This window comes from Anabrus simplex, chromosome 2 (assembly GCF_040414725.1).
Source record: "Anabrus simplex isolate iqAnaSimp1 chromosome 2, ASM4041472v1, whole genome shotgun sequence".
NCBI lineage: Eukaryota > Metazoa > Arthropoda > Insecta > Orthoptera > Tettigoniidae > Anabrus > Anabrus simplex.
Window position 1 is genome coordinate 891,740,743 of NC_090266.1, and position 27,873 is coordinate 891,768,615.

The following is a 27,873-nucleotide window of genomic DNA, read 5'->3' on the forward strand; positions in this document are numbered from 1 at the left end:
ACAACTATTTATCATTAGACTAAAGTTACGATGTTCGGAAGTAACCAAGTTTCAACGTATAGAGGTCAGACATTGCTGTAAGTTTGAAATTATAAGATTAACATCTTCTATGGCATGCGGATAGAAGAGGGAATCAATTTACCAATAGACTAAAGTTACGATGTTCGGAAGAAACCAAGTTTCAGCCTATAGAGGTCAGACATGTCTGTAAGTTTGAAATTATAAAATTAACCTCTTCTACAGCATGTGGATTGAAGAGAATAACTATTTATTAATAGGCTAATGATATGATGTTCCGAAGAAACCAAGTTTCAACGAATAGAGGTCGGACATTGCTGTGAGTTTGAAATTATAAGATTAACCTCTTCTAAAGCATGAGGATTGAAGAGAACAAATATTTATCAATAGAGTAAAGTTGCTATGTTCGGAAGAAACTAAGTTTGAACTTTTATAGGTCAGACATCAAGTTTCAACCTATAGTTGTTGGACATTGCTGTAAGTTTGAAATTATAAGATTAACCTCTTCTATGGCATGCAGATTAAAGAAAATAACTATTTATCAATAGACGAAAGTTACGATGTTCGGAAGAAACCAAGTTTGAACCAGTACAGGTCAGACATCAAGTTTCAACCTATACAGGTTAGACATTGCTGTAAGTTTGAAATGATAAGATTAATATCTTCTATAGCATGTGGATTAAAGCGAACAACTATTTATCATTAGACTAAAGTTACGATGTTCGGAAGTAACCAAGTTTCAACGTATAGAGGTCAGACATTGCTGTAAGTTTGAAATTATAAGATTAACATCTTCTATAGCATGCGGATAGAAGAGGGAAACTATTTACCAATAGACTAAAGTTACGATGTACGGAAGAAACCAAGTTTCAGCCTATAGAGGTCAGATATGTCTGTAAGTTTGAAATTATAAGATTAACCTCTTCTATACCATGTGGATTGAAGAGAATAACTATTTATTAATAGGCTAATGATATGATGTTCGGAAGAAACCAAGTTTGAACCTGTACAGGTCAGACATTGCAGTAAGTTTGAAATTATAAAATTAACATCTTCTATAGCAAATGGATTAATGCGAACAAATATTTATCGTTAGACTAAAGTTACGATGTTCGGAAGAAACCAAGTTTCAACCTATAGAGGTCAGACATGGCTGTAAGTTTGAAATTATAAGATTAACCTCTTGTACAGCATGTGGATTGAAGAGAATAGCTATTTATCAATAGACTAATGATATGTTGTTCCGAAGAAACCAAGTTTCAACGAATAGAGGTCGGATATTGCTGTGAGTTTGAAATTATAAGATTAACCTATTCTATAGCATGAGGATTGAAAGGAACAACTATTTATCAATAGAGTAAAGTTACGATGTTCGGAAGAAACCAAGTTTGAACCTGTACAGGTCAGACATTGCTGTGAGTTTGAAATAATAAGATTAACATCTTCTATAGCTTGTGGATTAACGCGAACAACTATTTATCATTAGACTAAAGTTACGATGTTCGGAAGTAACCAAGTTTCAACGTATAGAGGTCAGACATTGCTGTAAGTTTGAAATTATAAGATTAACATCTTCTATAGCATGCGGATAGAAGAGGGAAACTATTTACCAATAGACTAAAGTTACGATGTTCGGAAGAAACCAAGTTTCAGCCTATAGAGGTCAGACATGTCTGTAAGTTTGAAATTATAAGATTAACCTCTTCTACAGCATGTGGATTGAAGATAATAACTATTTATCAATAGACTAATGATATGATGTTCCGAAGAAACCAAGTTTCAACGAATAGAGGTCGGACATTGCTGTGAGTTTGAAATTATAAGATTAACCTCTTCTATAGCATGAGGATTGAAGATAACAAATATTTATCAATAGAGTAAAGTTGCTATGTTCGGAAGAAACCACGTTTGAACCTTTATAGGTCAGACATCAAGATTCAACCTATAGAGGTTGGACATTGCTGTAAGTTTGAAATTATAAGATTAACCTCTTCTATGGCATGCAGATTAAAGAAAATTACTATTTATCAATAGACGAAAGTTACGATGTTCGGAAGAAACCAAGTTTGAACCTGTACAGGTCAGACATGAAGTTTCAACCTATACAGGTTAGACATTGCTGTAAGATTGAAGTGATAAGATTAACATCTTCTATAGCATGTGGATTAAAGCGAACAACTTTTTATCATTAGACCAAAGTTACGATGTTCGGAAGTAACCAGGTTTCAACGTATAGAGGTCAGACATTGCTGTAAGTTTGAAATTATAAGATTAACATCTTCTATAGCATGCGGATAGAAGAGGGAAACTATTTACCAATAGACTAAAGTTACGATGTTCGGAAGAAACCAAGTTTCAACGTATAGAGGTCGGACATTGCTGTGAGTTTGAAATTATAAGATTAACCTCTTCTATATCATGAGGATTGAAGAGAACAAATATTTATCAATAGAGTAAAGTTGCTATGTTCGGAAGAAACAAAGTTTGAACCTGTACAGGTCAGACATCTAGTTTCAACCTATTGAGGTTAGACATTGCTGTAAGTTTGAAATGATAAGATTAACATCTTCTATAGCATGTGGATTAAAGCGAACAACTATTTATCATTAGACCAAAGTTACGATGTTCGGAAGTAACCAAGTTTCAACGTATAGAGGTCAGACATTGCTGTAAGTTTGAAATTATAAGATTAACATCTTGTATAGCATGCGGATATAAGAGGGAAACTATTTACCAATAGACTAAAGTTACGATGTTCGGAGGAAACCAAGTTTCAACCTATAGAGGTCAGACATGGCTGTAAGTTTGAAAGTATAAGATTAACCTCTTCTACAGCATGTGGATTGAAGAGAATAACTATTTATCAATAGACTAATGATATGATGTTCCGAGAAACCAAGTTTCAACGAATAGAGGTCGGACATTGCTGTGAGTTTGAAATTATAAGATTAACCTCTTCTATAGCATGAGGATTGAAGAGAACAAATATTTATCAATAGAGTAAAGTTACTATGTTAGGAAGAAACCAAGTTTGAACCTTTAGATGTGAGACATCAAGTTTCAACCTATAGAGGTTGGACATTGCTGTAAGTTTGAAATTATTAGATTAACCTCTTCTATGGCATGCAGATTAAAGAAAATAACTCTTTATCAATAGACGAAAGTTACGATGTTCGGAAGAAAACAATTTTGAACCTGTACAGGTCAGACATTGCTGTGAGTTTGAAATTATAAAATTAACATCTTTTATAGCATATTGATTAAAGCGAACAAGTATTTATCGTTAGACTAAAGTTACGATGTTCGGAAGAAACCAAGTTTCAACCTATAGAGGTCAGACATGGCTGTAAGTTTGGAATTATAAGATTAACCTCTTGTACAGCATGTGGATTGAAGAGAATAGCTATTTATCAATAGACTAATGATATGTTGTTCCGAAGAAACCAAGTTTCAACGAATAGAGGTCGGATATTGCTATGAGTATGAAATTATAAGATTAACCTATTCTATAGCATGAGGATTGAAAGGAACAACTATTTATCAATAGAGTAAAGTTGCTATGTTCGGAAGGAACCAAGTTTGAACCTTTAGGGGTCAGACATCATGTTTCAACCTATAGAGGTTAGTCATTGCTGTAAGTTTGAAATTATAAGGTTAACCTCTTCTATGGCATGCAGGTTAAAGAAAATAACTATTTATCAATAGACTAAAGTTACGATGTTCGGAAGAAACCAAGTTTGAACCTGTACAGGTCAGACATTGCTGTGAGTTTGAAATAATAAGATTAACATCTTCTATAGCATGTGGATTAAAGCGAACAACTATTTATCATAAGACTAAAGTTACGATGTTCGGAAGTAACCAAGTTTCAACGTATAGAGGTCAGACATTGCTGTAAGTTTGAAATTGTAAGATTAACATCTTCTATGGCATGCGGATAGAAGAGGGAATCAATTTACCAATAGACTAAAGTTACGATGTTCGGAAGAAACCAAGTTTCAGCCTATAGAGGTCAGACATGTCTGTAAGTTTGAAATTATAAAATTAACCTCTTCTACAGCATGTGGATTGAAGAGAATAACTATTTATTAATAGGCTAATGATATGATGTTCCGAAGAAACCAAGTTTCAACGAATAGAGGTCGGACATTGCTGTGAGTTTGAAATTATAAGATTAACCTCTTCTAAAGCATGAGGATTGAAGAGAACAAATATTTATCAATAGAGTAAAGTTGCTATGTTCGGAAGAAACCAAGTTTGAACCTTTAGAGGTGAGACATCAAGTTTCAACCTATAGAGGTTGGACATTGCTGTAAGTTTGAAATTATTAGATTAACCTCTTCTATGGCATGCAGATTAAAGAAAATAACTATTTATCAATAGACTAAAGTTACGATGTTCGGAAGAAACCATGTTTCAACCTATAGAGGTCAGACATAGCTGTAAGTTTGAAATTATAAGATTAACCTCTTCTACAACATGTAGATTGAAGAGAATAACTATTTATCAAAAGACTAAAGTTATGGTGTTCGGAAGAAGCCAAGTTTCAACGTATAGAGGTCGGACATTGCTGTGAGTTTGAAATTATAAGATTAACCTCTTCTATACCATGAGGATTGAAGAGAACAACTATTTATCAATAGACTAAAGTTTCTGTGTTCGGAAGAAGCCACGTTTGAACCTTTAGAGATCAGACATCAAGTTTCAACCTATAGAGGTGAGACATTGCTGTAAGTTTGAAATTATAAGATTAACCTCTTCTATGGCATGCAGATTAAAGAAAATAAATGTTTATCAATAGACGAAAGTTACGATGTTCGGAAGAAACCAAGTTTGAACCTGTACAGGTCAGACATTGCTGTGAGTTTGAAATTGTAAGATTAACATCTTCTATAGTATGCGGATACAAGAGGGAAACTATTTTCCAATAGACTAAAGTTACGATGTTCGGAAGAAACCAAGTTTCAAACTATAGAGGTCAGACATGGCTGTAAGTTTGAAATTATAAGATTAACCTCTTATACAGCATGTGGATTGAAGAGAATAACTATTTATCAATAGACTAATGATATGTTGTTCCGAAGAAACCAAGTTTCAACGAATAGAGGTCGGATATTGCTGTGAGTTTGAAATTATAAGATTAACCTCTTCTATAGCATGAGGATTGAATGGAACAACTATTTATCAATAGAGTAAAGTTGCTATGTTCGGAAGAAACAAAGTTTGAACCTTTATGGGTCAGACATCAAGTTTCAACCTATAGAGGTTAGTCATTGCTGTAAGTTTGAAATTATAAGATTAACCTCTTCTATGGCATGCAGATTAAAGAAAATAACTATTTATCAATAGACTAAAGTTACGATGTTCGGAAGAAACCAAGTTTGAACCTGTACAGGTCAGACATTGCTGTGAGTTTGAAATAATAAGATGAACATCTTCTATAGCTTGTGGATTAAAGCGAACAACTATTTATCATTAGACTAAAGTTACGATGTTCGGAAGTAACCAAGTTTCAACGTATAGAGGTCAGACATTGCTGTAGTTTGAAATGATAAGATTAACATCTTCTATAGCATGCGGATAGAAGAGGGAAACTATTTACCAATAGACTGAAGTTACGATGTTCGGAAGAAACCACGTTTCAGCCTATAGAGGTCAGACATGTCTGTAAGTTTGAAATTATAAGATTAACCTCTTCTACAGCATGTGGATTGAAGAGAATAACTATTTATCAATAGACTAATGATATGATGTTCCGAAGAAACCAAGTTTCAACGAATAGAGTTTGGACATTGCTGTAAGTTTGAAATTATAACATTAACCTCTTCTATGGCATGCAGATTAGAGAAAATAACTATTTACCAATAGACGAAAGTTACGATGTTCGGAAGAAACCAAGTTTGAACCTGTACAGGTCAGACATCACGTTTCAACCTATACAGGTTAGACATTGCTGTAAGATTGAAATGATAAGATTAACATCTTCTATAGCATGTGGATTAAAGCGAACAACTATTTATCATTAGACCAAAGTTACGATGTTCGGAAGTAACCAAGTTTCAACGTATAGACGTCAGACAATGCTGTAAGTTTGAAATTATAAGATTAACATCTATAGCATGCGGATAGAAGAGGGAAACTATTTACCAATAGACTAAAGTTACGATGTTCGGAAGAAACCAAGTTTCAGTCTATAGAGGTCAGACATGTCCGTAAGTTTGAAATTATAAGATTAACCTCTTCTACAGCATGTGGATTGAAGAGAATAACTATTTATTATTAGGCTAATGATATGATGTTCCGAAGAAACCAAGTTTCAACGAATAGAGGTCGGACATTGCTGTGAGTTTGAAATTATAAGATTAACCTCTTCTAAAGCATGAGGATTGAAGAGAACAAATATTTATCAATAGAGTAAAGTTGCTATGTTCGGAAGAAACCAAGTTTGAACCTTTAGAGGTGAGACATCAATTTTCAACCTATAGAGGTTGGACATTGCTGTAAGTTTGAAATTATAAGATTAACGTCTTCTATAGCATGCGGATAGAAGAGGGAAACTATTTACCAATAGACTAAAGTTGCTATGTTCGCAAGAAACCAAGTTTGAACCTTTAGAAGTCAGACATCAAGTTTCAACCTATAGAGGTTAGACATTGCTGTAAGTTTGAAATGATAAGATTAACCTCTTCTATTGCATGCAGATTAAAGAAAATAACTATTTATCAATAGACTAAAGTTACGATGTTCGGAAGAAACCAAGTTTGAACCTGTACAGGTCAGACATTGCTGTGAGTTTGAAATTATAAGATTAACATCTCCTATAGCATATGGATTAAAGCGAACAACTATTTATCGTTAGACTAAAGTTCCGATGTTCGGAAGAAACCAAGTTTCAACCTATAGAGGTCAGACATTGCTGTAAGTTTGAAATTATAAGATTAACGTCTTCTATAGCATGCGGATAGAAGAGGGAAACTATTTACCAATAGACTGAAGTTGCTATGTTCGCAAGAAACCAAGTTTGAACCTTTAGAAGTCAGACATCAAGTTTCAACCTATAGAGGTTAGACATTGCTCTAAGTTTGAAATGATAAGATTAACCTCTTCTATGGCATGCAGATTAAAGGAAATAACTATTTATCAATAGACTAAAGTTACGATGTTCGGAAGAAACCAAGTTTGAACCTGTACAGGTCAGACATTGCTGTGAGTTTGAAATTATAAGATTAACATCTTCTATAGCATGTGGATTAAAGCGAACAACTATTTAGCATTAGACCAAAGTTACGATGTTCGGAAGAAACCAAGTTTCAACCTATAGAGGTCAGACATTGCTGTAAGTTTGAAATTATAATACTAACATCTTCTATAGCATGCGGATAGAAGAGGGAAACTATTTACCAATAGACTAAAGTTTCGATGTTCGTAAGAAACCACGTTTCAACCTATAGAGGTCAGACATGGCTGTAAGTTTGAAATTATAAGATTAACCTCTTCTACAGCATGTGGATTGAAGAGAATAACTATTTATCAATAGACTAAAGATATGATGTTCGGAAGAAACCAAGTTTCAACGTATAGAGGTCGGACATTGCTGTGAGTTTGAAATTATAAGATTAACCTCTTCTATAGCATGAGGATTGAAGAGAACAAATATTTATCAATAGAGTAAAGTTGCTATGTTCGGAAGAAACCAAGTTTGAACCTGTACAGGTCAGACATCGAGTTTCAACCTATAGAGGTTAGACATTGCTGTAAGTTTGAAATGATAAGATTAACATCTTCTATAGCATGTGGATTAAAGCGAACAACTATTTATCATTAGACTAAAGTTACGATGTTCGTAAGTAACCAAGTTTCAACGTATAGAGGTCAGACATTGCTGTAAATTTGAAATTATAAGATTAACCTCTTCTATAGCATGAGGATTGAAGAGAACAAATATTTATCAATAGAGTAAAGTTGCTATGTTCGGAAGAAACCAAGTTTGAACCTTTAGAGGTGAGACATCAAGTTTCAACCTATAGAGGTTGGACATTGCTGTAAGTTTGAAATTATTAGATTAACATCTTCTATGGCATGCAGAAAATAACTATTTATCAATAGATTAAAGTTACGATGTTCGGAAGAAACCAACTTTGAACCTGTACAGGTCAGACATTGCTGTGAGTTTGAAATTATAAGATTAACATCTTCTATAGCATATGGATTAAAGCGAACAACTATTTATCGTTAGACTAAATTTCCGATGTTCGGAAGAAACCAAGTTTCCACCTATAGAGGTCAGACATTGAGGTAAGTTTGAAATTATAAGATTAACGTCTTCTATAGCATGCGGATAGAAGAGGGGAACTACTTACCAATAGACTAAAGTTGCTATGTTCGCAAGAAACCAAGTTTGAAACTTTAGAAGTCAGACATCAAGTTTCAACCTATAGAGGTTAGACATTGCTGTAAGTTTGAAATGATAACATTAACCTCTTCTATGGCATGCAGATTAAAGGAAATAACTATTTATCAATAGACTAAAGTTACGATGTTCGGAAGAAACCAAGTTTGAACCTGTACAGGTCAGACATTGCTGTGAGTTTGAAATTATAAGATTAACATCTTCTATAGCATGTGGATTAAAGTGAACAACTATTTAGCATTAGACCAAAGTTACGATGTTCGGAAGAAACCAAGTTTCAACCTATAGAGGTCAGACATTGCTGTAAGTTTGAAATTATAATATTAACATCTTCTATAGCATGCGGATAGAAGAGGGAAACTATTTACCAATAGACTAACGTTTCGATGTTCGTAAGAAACCAAGTTTCAACCTATAGAGGTCAGACATGGCTGTAAGTTTGAAATTATAAGATTAACCTCTTCTACAGCATGTGGATTGAAGAGAATAACTATTTATCAATAGACTAAAGATATGATGTTCGGAAGAAACTAAGTTTCAACGTACAGAGGTCGGACATTGCTGTGAGTTTGAAATTATAAGATTAACCTCTTCTATAGCATGAGGATTGAAGAGAACAAATATTTGTCAATAGAGTAAAGTTGCTATGTTCGGAAGAAACCAAGTTTGAACCTGTACAGGTCAGACATCAAGTTTCAACCTATTGAGGTTAGACATTGCTGTAAGTTTGAAATGATAAGATTAACATCTTCTATACCATGTGGATTAAGGCGAACAACTATTTATCATTAGACTAAAGTTACGATGTTCGGAAGTAACCAAGTTTCAACGTATAGAGGTCAGACATTGCTGTAAGTTTGAAATTATAAGATTAACATCTTGTATAGCATGCGGATATAAGAGGGAAACTATTTACCAATAGACTAAAGTTACGATGTTCGGAGGAAACCAAGTTTCAACCTATAGAGGTCAGACATGGCTGTAAGTTTGAAAGTATAAGATTAACCTCTTCTACAGCATGTGGATTGAAGAGAATAACTATTTATCAATAGACTAATGATATGATGTTCCGAGAAACCAAGTTTCAACGAATAGAGGTCGGACATTGCTGTGAGTTTGAAATTATAAGATTAACCTCTTCTATAGCATGAGGATTGAAGAGAACAAATATTTATCAATAGAGTAAAGTTACTATGTTAGGAAGAAACCAAGTTTGAACCTTTAGATGTGAGACATCAAGTTTCAACCTATAGAGGTTGGACATTGCTGTAAGTTTGAAATTATTAGATTAACCTCTTCTATGGCATGCAGATTTAAGAAAATAACTATTTATCAATAGACGAAAGTTACGATGTTCGGAAGAAAACAATTTTGAACCTGTACAGGTCAGACATTGCTGTGAGTTTGAAATTATAAAATTAACATCTTTTATAGCATATGGATTAAAGCGAACAAGTATTTATCGTTAGACTAAAGTTACGATGTTCGGAAGAAACCAAGTTTCAACCTATAGAGGTCAGACATGGCTGTAAGTTTGAAATTATAAGATTAACCTCTTGTACAGCATGTGGATTGAAGAGAATAGCTATTTATCAATAGACTAATGATATGTTGTTCCGAAGAAACCAAGTTTCAACGAATAGAGGTCGGATATTGCTGTGAGTATGAAATTATAAGATTAACCTATTCTATAGCATGAGGATTGAAAGGAACAACTATTTATCAATAGAGTAAAGTTGCTATGTTCGGAAGGAACCAAGTTTGAACCTTTAGGGGTCAGACATCAAGTTTCAACCTATAGAGGTTAGTCATTGCTGTAAGTTTGAAATTATAAGGTTAACCTCTTCTATGGCATGCAGGTTAAAGAAAATAACTATTTATCAATAGACTAAAGTTACGATGTTCGGAAGAAACCAAGTTTGAACCTGTACAGGTCAGACATTGCTGTGAGTTTGAAATAATAAGATTAACATCTTCTATAGCATGTGGATTAAAGCGAACAACTATTTATCATTAGACTAAAGTTACGATGTTCGGAAGTAACCAAGTTTCAACGTATAGAGGTCAGACATTGCTGTAAGTTTGAAATTATAAGATTAACATCTTCTATAGCATGCGGATAGAAGAGGGAAACTATTTACCAATAGACTAAAGTTACGATGTACGGAAGAAACCAAGTTTCAACCTATAGAGGTCAGACATGGCTGTGAGTTTGAAATTATAAGATTAACCTCTTCTAAAGCATGAGGATTGAAGAGAACAAATATTTATCAATAGAGTAAAGTTGCTATGTTAGGAAGAAACTAAGTTTGAACTTTTATAGGTCAGACATCAAGTTTCAACCTATAGTTGTTGGACATTGCTGTAAGTTTGAAATTATAAGATTAACCTCTTCTATGGCATGCAGATTAAAGAAAATAACTATTTATCAATAGACGAAAGTTACGATGTTCGGAAGAAACCAAGTTTGAACCAGTACAGGTCAGACATCAAGTTTCAACCTATACAGGTTAGACATTGCTGTAAGTTTGAAATGATAAGATTAATATCTTCTATAGCATGTGGATTAAAGCGAACAACTATTTATCATTAGACTAAAGTTACGATGTTCGGAAGTAACCAAGTTTCAACGTATAGAGGTCAGACATTGCTGTAAGTTTGAAATTATAAGATTAACATCTTCTATAGCATGCGGATAGAAGAGGGAAACTATTTACCAATAGACTAAAGTTACGATGTACGGAAGAAACCAAGTTTCAGCCTATAGAGGTCAGATATGTCTGTAAGTTTGAAATTATAAGATTAACCTCTTCTACAGCATGTGGATTGAAGAGAATAACTATTTATTAATAGGCTAATGATATGATGTTCGGAAGAAACCAAGTTTGAACCTGTACAGGTCAGACATTGCAGTAAGTTTGAAATTATAAAATTAACATCTTCTATAGCAAATGGATTAATGCGAACAAATATTTATCGTTAGACTAAAGTTACGATGTTCGGAAGAAACCAAGTTTCAACCTATAGAGGTCAGACATGGCTGTAAGTTTGAAATTATAAGATTAAACTCTTGTACAGCATGTGGATTGAAGAGAATAGCTATTTATCAATAGACTAATGATATGTTGTTCCGAAGAAACCAAGTTTCAACGAATAGAGGTCGGATATTGCTGTGAGTTTGAAATTATAAGATTAACCTATTCTATAGCATGAGGATTGAAAGGAACAACTATTTATCAATAGAGTAAAGTTACGATGTTCGGAAGAAACCAAGTTTGAACCTGTACAGGTCAGACATTGCTGTGAGTTTGAAATAATAAGATTAACATCTTCTATAGCTTGTGGATTAACGCGAACAACTATTTATCATTAGACTAAAGTTACGATGTTCGGAAGTAACCAAGTTTCAACGTATAGAGGTCAGACATTGCTGTAAGTTTGAAATTATAAGATTAACATCTTCTATAGCATGCGGATAGAAGAGGGAAACTATTTACCAATAGACTAAAGTTACGATGTTCGGAAGAAACCAAGTTTCAGCCTATAGAGGTCAGACATGTCTGTAAGTTTGAAATTATAAGATTAACCTATTCTACAGCATGTGGATTGAAGATAATAACTATTTATCAATAGACTAATGATATGATGTTCCGAAGAAACCAAGTTTCAACGAATAGAGGTCGGACATTGCTGTGAGTTTGAAATTATAAGATTAACCTCTTCTATAGCATGAGGATTGAAGATAACAAATATTTATCAATAGAGTAAAGTTGCTATGTTCGGAAGAAACCACGTTTGAACCTTTATAGGTCAGACATCAAGATTCAACCTATAGAGGTTGGACATTGCTGTAAGTTTGAAATTATAAGATTAACCTCTTCTATGGCATGCAGATTAAAGAAAATTACTATTTATCAATAGACGAAAGTTACGATGTTCGGAAGAAACCAAGTTTGAACCTGTACAGGTCAGACATCAAGTTTCAACCTATACAGGTTAGACATTGCTGTAAGATTGAAGTGATAAGATTAACATCTTCTATAGCATGTGGATTAAAGCGAACAACTTTTTATCATTAGACCAAAGTTACGATGTTCGGAAGTAACCAGGTTTCAACGTATAGAGGTCAGACATTGCTGTAAGTTTGAAATTATAAGATTAACATCTTCTATAGCATGCGGATAGAAGAGGGAAACTATTTACCAATAGACTAAAGTTACGATGTTCGGAAGAAACCAAGTTTCAACGTATAGAGGTCGGACATTGCCTAGAGTTTGAAATTATAAGATTAACCTCTTCTATATCATGAGGATTGAAGAGAACAAATATTTATCAATAGAGTAAAGTTGCTATGTTCGGAAGAAACCAAGTTTGAACCTGTACAGGTCAGACATCTAGTTTCAACCTATTGAGGTTAGACATTGCTGTAAGTTTGAAATGATAAGATTAACATCTTCTATAGCATGTGGATTAAAGCGAACAACTATTTATCATTAGACTAAAGTTACGATGTTCGGAAGTAACCAAGTTTCAACGTATAGAGGTCAGACATTGCTGTAAGTTTGAAATTATAAGATTAACATCTTGTATAGCATGCGGATATAAGAGGGAAACTATTTACCAATAGACTAAAGTTACGATGTTCGGAGGAAACCAAGTTTCAACCTATAGAGGTCAGACATGGCTGTAAGTTTGAAAGTATAAGATTAACCTCTTCTACAGCATGTGGATTGAAGAGAATAACTATTTATCAATAGACTAATGATATGATGTTCCGAGAAACCAAGTTTCAACGAATAGAGGTCGGACATTGCTGTGAGTTTGAAATTATAAGATTAACCTCTTCTATAGCATGAGGATTGAAGAGAACAAATATTTATCAATAGAGTAAAGTTACTATGTTAGGAAGAAACCAAGTTTGAACCTTTAGATGTGAGACATCAAGTTTCAACCTATAGAGGTTGGACATTGCTGTAAGTTTGAAATTATTAGATTAACCTCTTCTATGGCATGCAGATTAAAGAAAATAACTCTTTATCAATAGACGAAAGTTACGATGTTCGGAAGAAAACAATTTTGAACCTGTACAGGTCAGACATTGCTGTGAGTTTGAAATTATAAAATTAACATCTTTTATAGCATATGGATTAAAGCGAACAAGTATTTATCGTTAGACTAAAGTTACGATGTTCGGAAGAAACCAAGTTTCAACCTATAGAGGTCAGACATGGCTGTAAGTTTGGAATTATAAGATTAACCTCTTGTACAGCATGTGGATTGAAGAGAATAGCTATTTATCAATAGACTAATGATATGTTGTTCCGAAGAAACCAAGTTTCAACGAATAGAGGTCGGATATTGCTATGAGTATGAAATTATAAGATTAACCTATTCTATAGCATGAGGATTGAAAGGAACAACTATTTATCAATAGAGTAAAGTTGCTATGTTCGGAAGGAACCAAGTTTGAACCTTTAGGGGTCAGACATCAAGTTTCAACCTATAGAGGTTAGTCATTGCTGTAAGTTTGAAATTATAAGGTTAACCTCTTCTATGGCATGCAGGTTAAAGAAAATAACTATTTATCAATAGACTAAAGTTACGATGTTCGGAAGAAACCAAGTTTGAACCTGTACAGGTCAGACATTGCTGTGAGTTTGAAATAATAAGATTAACATCTTCTATAGCATGTGGATTAAAGCGAACAACTATTTATCATTAGACTAAAGTTACGATGTTCGGAAGTAACCAAGTTTCAACGTATAGAGGTCAGACATTGCTGTAAGTTTGAAATTGTAAGATTAACATCTTCTATGGCATGCGGATAGAAGAGGGAATCAATTTACCAATAGACTAAAGTTACGATGTTCGGAAGAAACCAAGTTTCAGCCTATAGAGGTCAGACATGTCTGTAAGTTTGAAATTATAAAATTAACCTCTTCTACAGCATGTGGATTGAAGAGAATAACTATTTATTAATAGGCTAATGATATGATGTTCCGAAGAAACCAAGTTTCAACGAATAGAGGTCGGACATTGCTGTGAGTTTGAAATTATAAGATTAACCTCTTCTAAAGCATGAGGATTGAAGAGAACAAATATTTATCAATAGAGTAAAGTTGCTATGTTCGGAAGAAACCAAGTTTGAACCTTTAGAGGTGAGACATCAAGTTTCAACCTATAGAGGTTGGACATTGCTGTAAGTTTGAAATTATTAGATTAACCTCTTCTATGGCATGCAGATTAAAGAAAATAACTATTTATCAATAGACTAAAGTTACGATGTTCGGAAGAAACCAAGTTTGAACCTGTACAGGTCAGACATTGCAGTGAGTTTGAAATTATAAAATTAACATCTTCTATAGCATATGGATTAATGCGAACAAATATTTATCGTTAGACTAAAGTTACGATGTTCGGAAGAAAGCAAGTTTCAACCTATAGAGGTCAGACATGGCTCTAAGTTTGAAATTATAAGATTAACCTCTTGTACAGCATGTGGATTGAAGAGAATAGCTATTTATCAATAGACTAATGATATGTTGTTCCGAAAAAAACAAGTTTCAACGAATAGAGGTAGGATATTGCTGTGAGTTTGAAATTATAAGATTAACCTATTCTATAGCATGTGGATTGAAAGGAACAACTATTTATCAATAGAGTAAAGTTGCTATGTTCGGAAGGAACCAAGTTTGAACCTTTAGGGGTCAGACATCAAGTTTCAACCTATAGAGGTTAGTCATTGCTGTAAGTTTGAAATTATAAGATTAACCTCTTCTATGGCATGCAGGTTAAAGAAAATAACTATTTATCAATAGACTAAAGTTACGATGTTCGGAAGAAACCAAGTTTGAACCTGTACAGGTCAGACATGGCTGTGAGTTTGAAATAATAAGATTAACATCTTCTATAGCTTGTGGATTAACGCGAACAACTATTTATCATTAGACTAAAGTTACGATGTTCGGAAGTAACCAAGTTTCAACGTATAGAGGTCAGACATTGCTGTAAGTTTGAAATTATAAGATTAACATCTTCTATAGCATGCGGATGGAAGAGGGAAACTATTTACCAATAGACTAAAGTTACGATGTTCGGAAGAAACCAAGTTTCAGCCTATAGAGGTCAGACATGTCTGTAAGTTTGAAATTATAAAATTAACCTCTTCTACAGCATGTGGATTGAAGATAATAACTATTTATCAATAGACTAATGATATGATGTTCCGAAGAAACCAAGTTTCAACGAATAGAGGTCGGACATTGCTGTGAGTTTGAAATTATAAGATTAACCTCTTCTATAGCATGAGGATTGAAGATAACAAATATTTATCAATAGAGTAAAGTTGCTATGTTCGGAAGAAACCAAGTTTGAACCTTTATAGGTCAGACATCAAGTTTCAACCTATAGAGGTTGGACATTGCTGTAAGTTTGAAATTATAAGATTAACCTCTTCTATGGCATGCAGATTAAAGAAAATTGCTATTTATCAATAGACGAAAGTTACGATGTTCGGAAGAAACCAAGTTTGAACCTGTACAGGTCAGACATCAAGTTTCAACCTATACAGGTTAGACATTGCTGTAAGTTTGAAATTATAAGATTAACATCTTCTATAGCATGTGGATTAAAGCGAACAACTTTTTATCATTAGACCAAAGTTACGATGTTCGGAAGTAACCAGGTTTCAACGTATAGAGGTCAGACATTGCTGTAAGTTTGAAATTATAAGATTAACATCTTCTATAGCATATGGATTAAAGCGAACTACTATTTATCGTTAGACTAAAGTTACGATGTTCGGAAGAAACCAAGTTTGAACCTGTACAGGTCAGACATTGCTGTGAGTTTGAAATTATAAAATTAACATCTTCTATAGCATATGGATTAACGCGAACTACTATTTATCGTTAGACTAAAGTTACGATGTTCGGAAGAAACCAAGTTTCAACCTATAGAGGTCAGACATTGCTGTAAGTTTGAAATTATAAGATTAACGTCTTCTATAGCATGCGGATAGAAGAGGGAAACTATTTACCAATAGACTAAAGTTGCTATGTTCGCAAGAAACCAAGTTTGAACCTTTAGAAGTCAGACATCAAGTTTCAACCTATAGAGGTTAGACATTGCTGTAAGTTTGAAATGATAAGATTAACCTCTTCTATGGCATGCAGATTAAGGAAAATAACTATTTATCAATAGACTAAAGTTACGATGTTCGGAAGAAACCAAGTTTGAACCTGTACAGGTCAGACATTGCTGTGAGTTTGAAATTATAAGATTAACATCTTCTATAGCATGTGGATTAAAGCGAACAACTATTTAGCATTAGACCAAAGTTACGATGTTCGGAAGAAACCAAGTTTCAACCTATAGAGGTCAGAGATTGCTGTAAGTTTGAAATTATAATACTAACATCTTCTGTAACATGCGGATAGAAGAGGGAAACTTTTTACCAATAGACTAATGTGTCGATGTTCGTAAGAAACCAAGTTTCAACCTATAGAGGTCAGGCATGGCTGTAAGTTTGAAATTATAAGTTTAACCTCTTCTACAGCATGTGGATTGAAGAGAATAACTATTTATCAATAGACTAAAGATATGATGTTCTGAAGAAACCAAGTTTCAACGTATAGAGGTCGGACATTGCTGTAAGTTTGAAATTATAAGATTAACCTCTTCTTTAGCATGAGGATTGAAGAGAACAACTATTTATCAATAGACTAAAGTTGCTATGTTCGGAGGAAACCAAGTTTGAAACTTGAGAGGTCAGACATTGCTGTGAGTTTGAAATTATAAAATTAACATCTTCTACAGCATGTGGATTGAAGAGAACAACTATTTATCAGTAGACTAAAGTTACGATGTTCGGAATAAACCCAGTTTCAACCTATAGAGGTCAGACAAACCTTAAAATATTCGCTCTGCAAACTGTTACTCGGATGAATGAAATGCGTACCTTCAAGCCTGTAACTCGAACGATAATATTCTAGTTGTACCTAAAGAGGAAAAGAAAATATATGAATGTAGATGTTTATTACCTAGCGTAGAAGTTGCTTTGCAAACACTAACCAACAGTTCTGGCTTACCTTAAGTTGAAGGCAGAAGAATAATATTCACAGCAGACAGTACTTAGACGGGGATGTGCACGTAATAAACACACACAAAGAACTGTAAGCACTTCACGCAGACTGCAGCGAGTAAATATGCTGCTTGTTATCAAGCGGATATCAGAGTCGCTGACATCTGCAGTACAATTGGAACTAAATGTTTATGCAACAAGAGCTCTCCTGAGTGCCTTACGCTGAGTTCTGCAGGCTGATGTATTGAAGTACTAAGCTGGGATCGAACCTGCTGTCGATGCCGAGGTGCTTGAATTTAGAAGTTCTGCAGCGGATCGAACCTGGGAAAGTTAGCGCGCGATCCTCGACCTCTGAACTTAAACGGGAGGGTACTAAGCTAATAAAAAAGCCGACATCCGCAGTATTCCTTGCCTGTAGGTACCGAGCTAAGATCACATCTACGGTATCCCCTACCTGTACATAGCAGGGTGCTGAGCTAATCCTACATCTACGGTATTCCTTACCTGTAGGTACTGTGCTAAGATCACATCTACTGTATCCCCTACCTGTACTTAGCAGGGTGCTGAGCTAAGATCACATCTACGGTATCCCCTACCTGTACTTAGCAGGGGTGCTGAGCTAAGCCTACATCTGCGGTATTCCTTACCTGTAGGTACTGAGCTAAGATTACATCTACGGTATCCCCTACCTGTACTTAGCAGGGTGCTGAGCTAAGATCACATCTACGGTATCCCCTACCTGTACTTAGCAGGGTGCTGAGCTAAGCCTACGTGTACGGTATTCCTTACCTGCTGGTACTGAGCTAAGATCACATCTACGGTATCCCCTGCCTGTAAGGGTGCTCAGTTAAGAAAAAATCCAACATCTACAGTATTTCTTGCCTGTAGGTACCGAGCTAAGACTGCATCTACGGTATTCCCTACCTGTACTTAGCAGGGTGCTGAGCTAAGATCACCTCTACGGTATCCCCTACCTGTACTTAGCAGGAGTGGTGAGCTAAGCCTACATATACGGTATTCCTTACCTGTAGGTACTGAGCTAGGATCACATCTACGGTATCCCCTGCCTGTAAGGGTGCTCAGCTAAGCAAAAAGCCGACATCTACGGTATTCCTTGCCTGTGGGTACCGAGCTAAGACTGCATCTACGGTATTCCCTACCTTTAAGTAGACAAAGAGAGGACTAGGCTAAGAAGCGATTTTCAAAGGCGCTAGGCTGAGAAGTAATCCTCAGGAGCACTAAGCTAAGCCTACATCCACAGTATCCCCTACCTGTTGGCAACAACACGAAACGCAGAGGTACCGAAATATACAAGTTCTACATGCAGACGTATTTGTAATGCGACTAAACGGGAAGGTTTGAGCTCAGCTCTACAAGCTGCTAATAATTTTAATGCGAACTGTACGCGTGCAGTGGACTTCGTACTCCGCTGAGGCAAACACATTCCAGGTAGGAGCTCGCTAGCCGGATGCAGCTTGCGCGCGTGAGTGTGTGGGCATGCTTCAAAAATACATCCCAGATATATTTTCTCGTTCTAGTCGGCTTATTCTAAATCTGGTGCTAGTACATAGCTACTCGTAAGGCATAACACCTGAAATGCACTAGGAAGCAGCTAGCTGCTGCTCTCCTCCTGTTTTTACAACCGGTTGCCCCTTCCTAACATGAGATTTTAAATTTTAAGAACCTATTTTACGGCCGGATGCCCTTCCTGATGCAAGAATCTGTTTTTACAGCTAGAAATTTAAATCACAGTTTCTTGAACTATTGTTTTGCCGCTACATGCCCCTCCTAGCGCTGAAAGACCAGGATTTAGCTACTTAACATTCCTGATGTAACAACAAGCATCTTAGGTGCAAGTTATGCTAAGCAAACAATCGCTATCTTACGCAAGCTATTCAAAACTGTAGTCTTGTTTTCTCTTAGAAAAAAATCGACGTTCTGATTATTTGTTGTATCGAGTACAGTGTTCGATTATATTCTTAATGGCTTCTTTTTAAATTGTCCGCTACTACGATCAAGAGCGCAGCACGGTGCTCTCAGATGGCGGATGTGGAATTTGCCGCCACCACATTTCAAAGAATAAAGATGCCAACACGACGCTCTCTTGGCAGCTTTTCAAATTGCCCGCATGATAGAAGCACGGTGCTCTCTTGATTAAAGATGCTGGATGACAGCTGTCAAAAAAGCACGTGGGTTTGTAAAGCATGTGGAATTCGCCACCACCACAAAGATGGCAGCGCGGTGCTCTGTTCATTAAAGATGGCGGATGACAGCAATCGAAATTGCCCGCATGAGGGAAGCACGGTGCTCTGTTCATTAAAGATGGCGGATGACAGCTAACGAAATTGCCCGCATGAGGGCAGCACGGTGCTCTGTTCATTAAAGATGGCGGATGACAGCTGACGAAATTGTCCGCATGATAGCAGCACTGTGCTCTTTAGATTAAAGATGGCGGATGACAGCTGTCAGAAAAAAGCACGTGAGTTTGTTTCCAAACAAGAGCACGTGGAATTTGCTACCGCTACAAAGAGGGCAGCACGGTCCTCTCTGGATTAAAGTTGTCGGATAGCAAAAGCACGTGAGTTTGTAAAGCACTTCGACTTTGCCGCCACCACATAGAGTGCAGCACGGCGCTCTCTTGATTAAAGATGGCGGATGACAGCTGTCGAAAAAGCACGTGGATTTGTTTACCGATTCAAATCTCGCGTTAGTGAGGTTAAGTTGGTAGCACTAAGGTTTAGGCCCGCTAAGATGGCAGCACTGCGGATGTCAGTTGACGAATTCACAGCTACTGCGATAAAGAGGGCAGCACGGTGCTCTGTAGTTTAAAGATGGCGGATGACAGTTGTCAAAAAGCACGTGGATTTGTTTACAAATTCAAATCTCGCGCTAGTGAGGTTAAGCTGGTACCACTAAGGTTTAGGTCCGTCAAGATGGCTGCACTGAGGTTTGCGATACGTTGTTGTCTGTCAATAAGCACGTGGATTTGTGTACAAATTCAAATCTCGCGCTAGTAATCTTAAGTTGGTACCACTGAAGTTTAGGCCCGTCAAGATGGCAGCAGTGAGGTTAGCGATGCGTTGTTGTCGATGACAGCTGTCAAAAAGCACGTGGCTTTGATTACAAATTCAAATCTCGCGCCACAATTCAAATTTCCAGCCAAAATTCAAATTTTTCGCGGGAGGTGGAGGCCTCTCCCGAGAGCCAGAGTTGGAGGTGGCGGCCGAACTGTCCTATTTACACTACTGACCTACCTTGGGTTGACCCAAGGAAGGGGAATATCGGACAATGTACTGGCAAGGTCGACAACAGGAATGGTGTTTATGGTGAATGTATGTGAAGAACATGAAAGTATTTGCAGCATCTCATGTCCTACTGGAGAGCAGCATATAGACATGAGACCTTCTCGAATCATCCGAGATAACAGTGATGTGAAAAAACTCAAAAATTGGTTTGCTCTGCACCCTCCATTTCCCCAAACTGACAGTTTGATTTCTATCAGTAGTGGTTTACTGGCAGGTCCTGAGATTAACTGCCACACGGCCCAGAGAGTTGGGACGGAGGGAGTGAAGGAAATTGTGGGACAAATGTAGGACAAGGTAGTAATAAAACGGAAAAACAAAATTGCCACGCTGGCATCGATCACCTCATCCGTTAAATTGCCCTAAAACAGAAGAGTATCTGGGGATCAGCTCACAAATTTCCAGCGACTGTGTATTGCAAAGCAATCTGAACAGGATTTACAGGATGACTTCAAGTATGAGTTGGCCCAGTTCCCGATGTTTCTGTTCAATGAACAGGGGAGGCGCAAGGGCACAAAATCCACTCTGTACTCTGCCTTCACTCCTCTTTCCAGCCACAACCGATAGATGCCAGCACTTACGTCGTTTTGGATGGTGGCTACCTCTTGCACAAGGTCGTGTGGCAGCGGAAGAGCACAGTTCGATCACTTTTGGCGCGTTATACCTCCTACGTCCGTAACCACTTTGGGAAGAACGTCTCCATCGGTTTTGACGGCTACCCCGAAGACGCTACCAAAAAAACCACCAAAACAGCCGACGCCTCCGGCGCTCCGCAGCTCATTCCAGCTACGAATTGACGTTCGATGAATCCACAGTAATTCAAATTTCTCAAGAGCAGGTATTGGGCAATGAGAACAACAAGAGACGCCTAATAACTCTTCTTTGTGACGCCTTTCAGAAGGAGGGAGTAGAAGTGGCTGTTGCGGAAGAAGATGCGGATCGAGAAATCGTCATGACAGCGCTTTCAAAAAGAGCAGTAGCCGATCGGGTCGTCATGGTTGGAGAAGACGTCGACCTGCTCGTTCTTCTCAATGGTTTAGGCGCTGAAGAGACAAACGTCTACCTTCAGAAGAGCACGAAGGACGAAGCTGGTTGCTGTCACTACTCTACGACCTCCTACAACCACCAGGACTCCCAGAGATCGCCAGGGACGGTACTATTCACCCACGCGTTTACCGGGTGCGAAACCACCTCAGCACCGTTTGGCCAAGGAAAGACCAAAATGACCACACTCTTAAACAAGAGTGAACCACTTGCTGAGCAAGTGGAGGTCTTCCTTCGGCCAGACTCCACCCCACAAGCCGTGAGAGAAGCAGGCATCAAGTGCTTTGTGGCTCTATATGGGGGTGATATCGCGAGAGATACTTTGGATTTCCTGCGGTATAAGGCGTTTGTCACTTCAACGAGAATAATCCTCGCCCGTTTGCCACCGACGGAAGATGCCGCAGGCTACCATGCAGCAAGGTGCTACCTCCAAGGGCAGAAGTGGCGGGGAGTCAACCTGAATCCCACTGATTGGGGGTGGAAGCTGTCTTCTCAGGGACTCACCCCCATTCTCACCACCATGGACCTGCGAAAAATTTCATGTAAATGCAAGGAAGGGTGCTCTGGAAGCTGCTTGTGCAGAAAGGATGGTCTCAACTGTTCAGTCCTCTGCCAGTCATGCGGTGGTAAATTGTGCATTAACGTCCCGGATGTGGAGCTGAAATGCTCGGACGATGAAGATGAACCGACTACAGACTGGGCGCCTCTCCCGCGTCCATCACAGCCATCGAGACACCATCTTCGTGCGAGCACATGCCAGGGCCATCTAAGATAAAAAGAAAGGCATGATTTGGCAACCAAACAACTATACCTACATGATTTATATTAGTTTTCTCTTTTGTGTAAATGTAACTTGTCCTTATAGTAGGTACCATGATGTTCGTACAAGCATTTTAGTATGTAGGTATATAAAACAATGTTTGATGATGACGAAATTCCCGATGGGTATATTATCTTTTCTTTTTTCATCAAACAATTTTTTAACAATAACAAAATAAATTTTAACTGTTTGATAAATAAAACCATAAACAGACGTAAAAACAGTTTATTTGCATTTTCCCCCCAAATCCACTTATGACGGTTTTTTGTTATCTGCCGTTTTTGAGAGAACCGCTGGGCCTACAGGCACCAATCTGATCTCAAATGAAAGCTAATTAAATTTACTACAACTTCATTCCAAATAATATTTGACGTGGGATACATATGTTAGAAGATATTTCACAAAATATATGACCATTTCAAAAAAATCACTTTTTTGGAATAAAATGGCATATTTCCGAAGAAGTGAATCTTGGAACCAATGGCTGAATAGAGCTTGCCCTGGTCTCAAATTGTAGAAAATTTAGTCTGCTGTAAAAGCATATAGAGTAACTATTCCAGTCAGACCCTTCCTTCACTAAGATATTGAGCAAATCCTGAAAAAAGTCCGAAAATTTCATGGTTTTTTTAATACACCGCCGCTCGCACAACACTTTGGAAATTGAAAATCTGTTTTTTAAATTGGTTTAGGATCTAACAACATATAAAAATTCAGAACGACCCGACCATTTGCAAGAAGGGATAGGTATATTATCTTTTCTTTTTTAACAATTTTTAACAATAACGACTGAACTATTAATAGTATACAGTTTGAAAAAAGTTCCTCCAGTTGTGCATAAGTTCAAGATTATTCTAGTTAAACCCCTGAGTTTTACATATAACTTTCTTTGGAAATAAAGGAATGGAGTCGAAAATTAGGTCGAGTACCTTGGCTGTTGTGTAGACTTAGTTTTACAACTTCAACTACTTCTACACAGTCCCAATCATTATACGTGAAATATTTTGTACATCCAAAGATCTCGTAAATACCATATTCGCACATCAAACAGTTTGGGGGGATGAATAATTTCGTCATAAGTCGTCACTTCCCAGCCAAAACCTCTTGGTATTGTTTTAAGACATTTCCTAGTTTAAAATCTAAAATATATAGGAGCAACCATAATGTGAAATTTTAACCTCATATGTCAAATGGTTTCATAGAAATGGATATTATGTCACAAGAATTCACCCCATTCAAAACCTCTTAAGGGTGTATTGGTTTAAGACCACTTTTTACATAAAATGTAATGTACATAGGAGCAATCATCATATGAAGTTTCAACTTCGTACGTCAAGGGGTTTCAGAGAAATAACTTTTTTGTCATCAGGCCACAAACTGCAGTTAAAACCCCTTAGAAATGTATTGTTTCAAGACCACTTCTAATTTAAAATCGAAGATACGTAGGAGCAAAAGTAATATGAATTTTCAACCTTGTATGTTGAACGGTTTCAGAGAAATAAATTGTTTGTCATCGGACATCACCTCCAGTCAGGATCCCTTAGTGGTGCATTGTGTTAAGACCAATTTTTATTTAAAATCTAAGATATTGAGGAGTAACCACTATGTGAAATTCCAATCTTGTATGTCAAGCGATTTCAGGGAAATTGATATTTTTGTAATCAGACCTCACTCCTCCCCGCAGTCAAAACCGCTTAGGGGTGCATTGTTTCAAGACCACATTTTATTTCAAAATTCTATTACATATAGGGCAACCATCATGTGAAATTTGAAGCTACTATGGCAACCAGCTGGAGAGAAATTAATATGTATGTTGTCAGCTCCCGCCCCTAGTCAAAAACCCTTAGGAATGCATTATTTTAAGACTATATTTTATTGAAAATCTAAGACATACAGGAGGAACCATCATGTTAAATTTCAACCTCATATGTCAAACGGTTTCAGAGAAAGGAATATATTTGTCTTCGGGTATTAACCCCCATTTTACCCTTAAGGGCTGAATTTATTTCTAAACCTGTCTTATTTAACATCTAGTACATAAAGAAGGAATCACTGCGTGCCATTTCACCTTTGTGTGGTCAATGGATTCAGAGGAATTAATATTTTGGTCATTAGGGTTTTACCCATTCTTTGAAACCCTTCGTTAGTGGGTACTAATTGCATTTTATATAGATATATACCAATTTTCACGTCTCTAACACCTTGAGTTTCAGAGACATAAGTATCCTCATAAAAGGAATACAAATCATTCCTACGCGTTCCGTAGGTAGATGATATATATGTTGATTCCCAAAGGGAATCTGAAATACTTGTTCCGAATGATTAAATTTATAATACCAATATAAAATGTCCGTTATTGGACATTATAAATTTTCCAGCTAACTAATTTCTGGTTGCCAGTGTTTCGCCCCCGTGTGCTAGGCTGGGTCATCAGTTGGTACCTAGCACACCTACCAAGACGCATGGCTAGTGCATACCGTGGAGGCCACTGGGTAGGTTAATTGTAGCCACCGGCTGTACCAATGCACTATGAGAGACTTTGTCTCATTACCAAAAATTGATGCCTGCTTGGCCATCAGATGATATATATGTTGATTCCCATAGGGAATCTGAAATATTTGTTCCGAATGAGTAAATTTATAATACCAATGTAAATGGTCCGTTATTGGACATTATACATTTTCCAGCTAACTCATTCCTGGTTGCCAGCGTTTCGCCCCCGTGTGCTAGGCTGGACTCATTAGTTGGTACCTAGCACACCTACCAAGACGCATGGCTAGTGCATACCGTGGGGGCCACTGCGTAGATTATTGTAGCCACCGGCAGTGCCAATGCACTATGATAGACTTTGTCTTATTACCAAAAGTTGATGCCTGCTTGGCCATCAGATTCCATATGGGAATCAACTTATATATCATCTGACGTCAACAGGAGCATACTTCTTCAACAGCATTCGCCGAGGTCAAATTACAAGTATTTGAATTCCATGAAGACCAGCATTCATCCTGTCACATTTCAGTTATGAGAAAGACGAGATCTTGGATTTTTATAGACTCTTATCCTCGAAGGATAATAAAAACTTTTTGACCCGATCTCATTTGCAAAAAAATTTTCAAATTTATTCCTTAAGATTGAATTTTCACATCATTTTAAGATTTTAGACATGCTACTTGTTCTTTAAATATTTTGAACAACTCATTCTACAATAATTTTCATGTATTTTTCCTATTAAGCCCTTGTTATTAAGGCATGTCACCAAAGATTCTGTATTTTATGATATTCTAGTAGAGTACGTTTAAGATAGTAAAAAATGGTTTAATAGTTCTCAGGGCATAATTACGAACATAATTTTTCAAGATTTCAAATTTGGCTGATGATGCTCTGTAAGGGAGCGAAGCATGTCCCACATATAACTTTCTATTAATGAAGATATTTTAAATGTAACAAGATTTTAATATATTGAACAGGTGGATTATAATAAAGCTTTGTTATTGTAATTAACAGTTTTCAATACGGATTAAAACATGAGATTAGTTACTTGCCACACAATCATTCGGAAAAATACATATCCCATAACTTTTAATTATCAACTTGTTTTTAAACCAAATGCTCGTTCAAATAATGAAAATTAAATCGCAGTTGAATTTACAGCTCACATTGAAATTGCAACAAATATCTCTGCATCAACAACTACTTGGTTATGATCACTGTACAGATATGTCTACCAAACTACTGGAATCACACTGACAGAGAGGATTGGGAGGAGAAGGAAGAGCGGGTATTCGTGTTTTCTATGCCGCGATGAGAAAGTAGGAGAGACATGGTGTGAGGTGTATTCCTTGCCAGAGTCCTGTATAAGCACAGCAGATGCTGTAGCCTACATTATAGAAAGCTGAACATAGGCTTAACCATAGCCTTTGAAAATTGTAGCCGCACTCAAGATGATTAGTGCATACCCGAATAGTAATAATAAAAATAAACATAATGATAAAAATGAATAATAATATGAATGAAATACAAAGTAGTAAAATAATATAGGGAAAACAGGAAAATCCAAAGTTGCGGCGGTTCACATCTAAGCTTGGAAACGTGATGGTCAACTTATCAATATGCAAAATGAAATCATATGCAAGGGAAACATCTTACAGGCCTAACAACGATTACTAAGGAAGGATTGTGGAACGTGAAGGAGCCCTATTGAGGTCCGCGGGAAGGTATGACGTTATGGGGGATCATCCACCTCGAACTCAACTATTTTAAAATTACATGTGAAAAATGCAAGAACAAAATTAATAAATACCAGAGCAGCTGATACTTAACTCACAAACCAAGGATGTTTAAATAGACTTTAACAAAAGATACAGATCCACTAAACCAAAACGAAAACATAATCAGGATACTTACCGGTAAGTAAATTTGTAAAACACAAGGTTTAACATTGTAAGATTATCCAAAATTACTATATATTGTCAATAACAAAGAAATGCTGGTGACTGTCTGTCGTAAAGAGCCATTCAGAGAATTGAAATTGGTGACGACGGAAATCTAGGGCAAACTCCGACAAGTTGAATTTAAAACATTGAAAGTTACATTAAACGAGAAAATACTGAAACACTAGAAGGAATTAAATAAAATCAACATGATAGAAATAGCACTTACCAAGAAAGAGAGGAGTTCCCCGAGGGGATCCCTCGAACGCGAACGCTTGCGAGGACGGTCAGATGGAAAAGACGCCAATAACACACGACACACGCAAAGCCGGCAGAAGTCCGGAAATGGCCATATCACAGACAACCAATAGGACACCAAATTCCTCTAGATTCCCATTTTTCGCTAATTGGAAAGAACGTTATTCTGACCAATCCAATTGCATGACCATATATGGTCAGTTTAAGATAGTTAGCAATTTCACAAGTTCTTGAACTTCTATTGCGACACAAGATCCATCAGCCTCGAAAACAAAGCCCTTTTAAATTTTTCAATCACATGACAAAATTACAATTCTTGAAGTACAGAATATAAAATTATAATACCATTTAGTTCTTCTTCACACAATAATTTTAAAAAATAATTTTCAATAAATTCTTCAGGTTACATTAAAACATCCAGAATGCCTTTTCTTCATACTTCTTGAAATTAATTTAAATGATACACATAACTAATACAACACAACTGAATGAAATTTAAATACAAAGGTCAC

General features: G+C 36.5%; 1 protein-coding gene across 1 annotated transcript in view; it reads left to right on the forward strand.

Moving 5' to 3' along the window:
* Positions 1–27,873, forward strand: part of ppk13 (pickpocket 13) — a 275,049-nt gene that overhangs the window by 118,768 nt on the left and 128,408 nt on the right. The gene's annotated exons all lie outside the window — the stretch shown is intronic.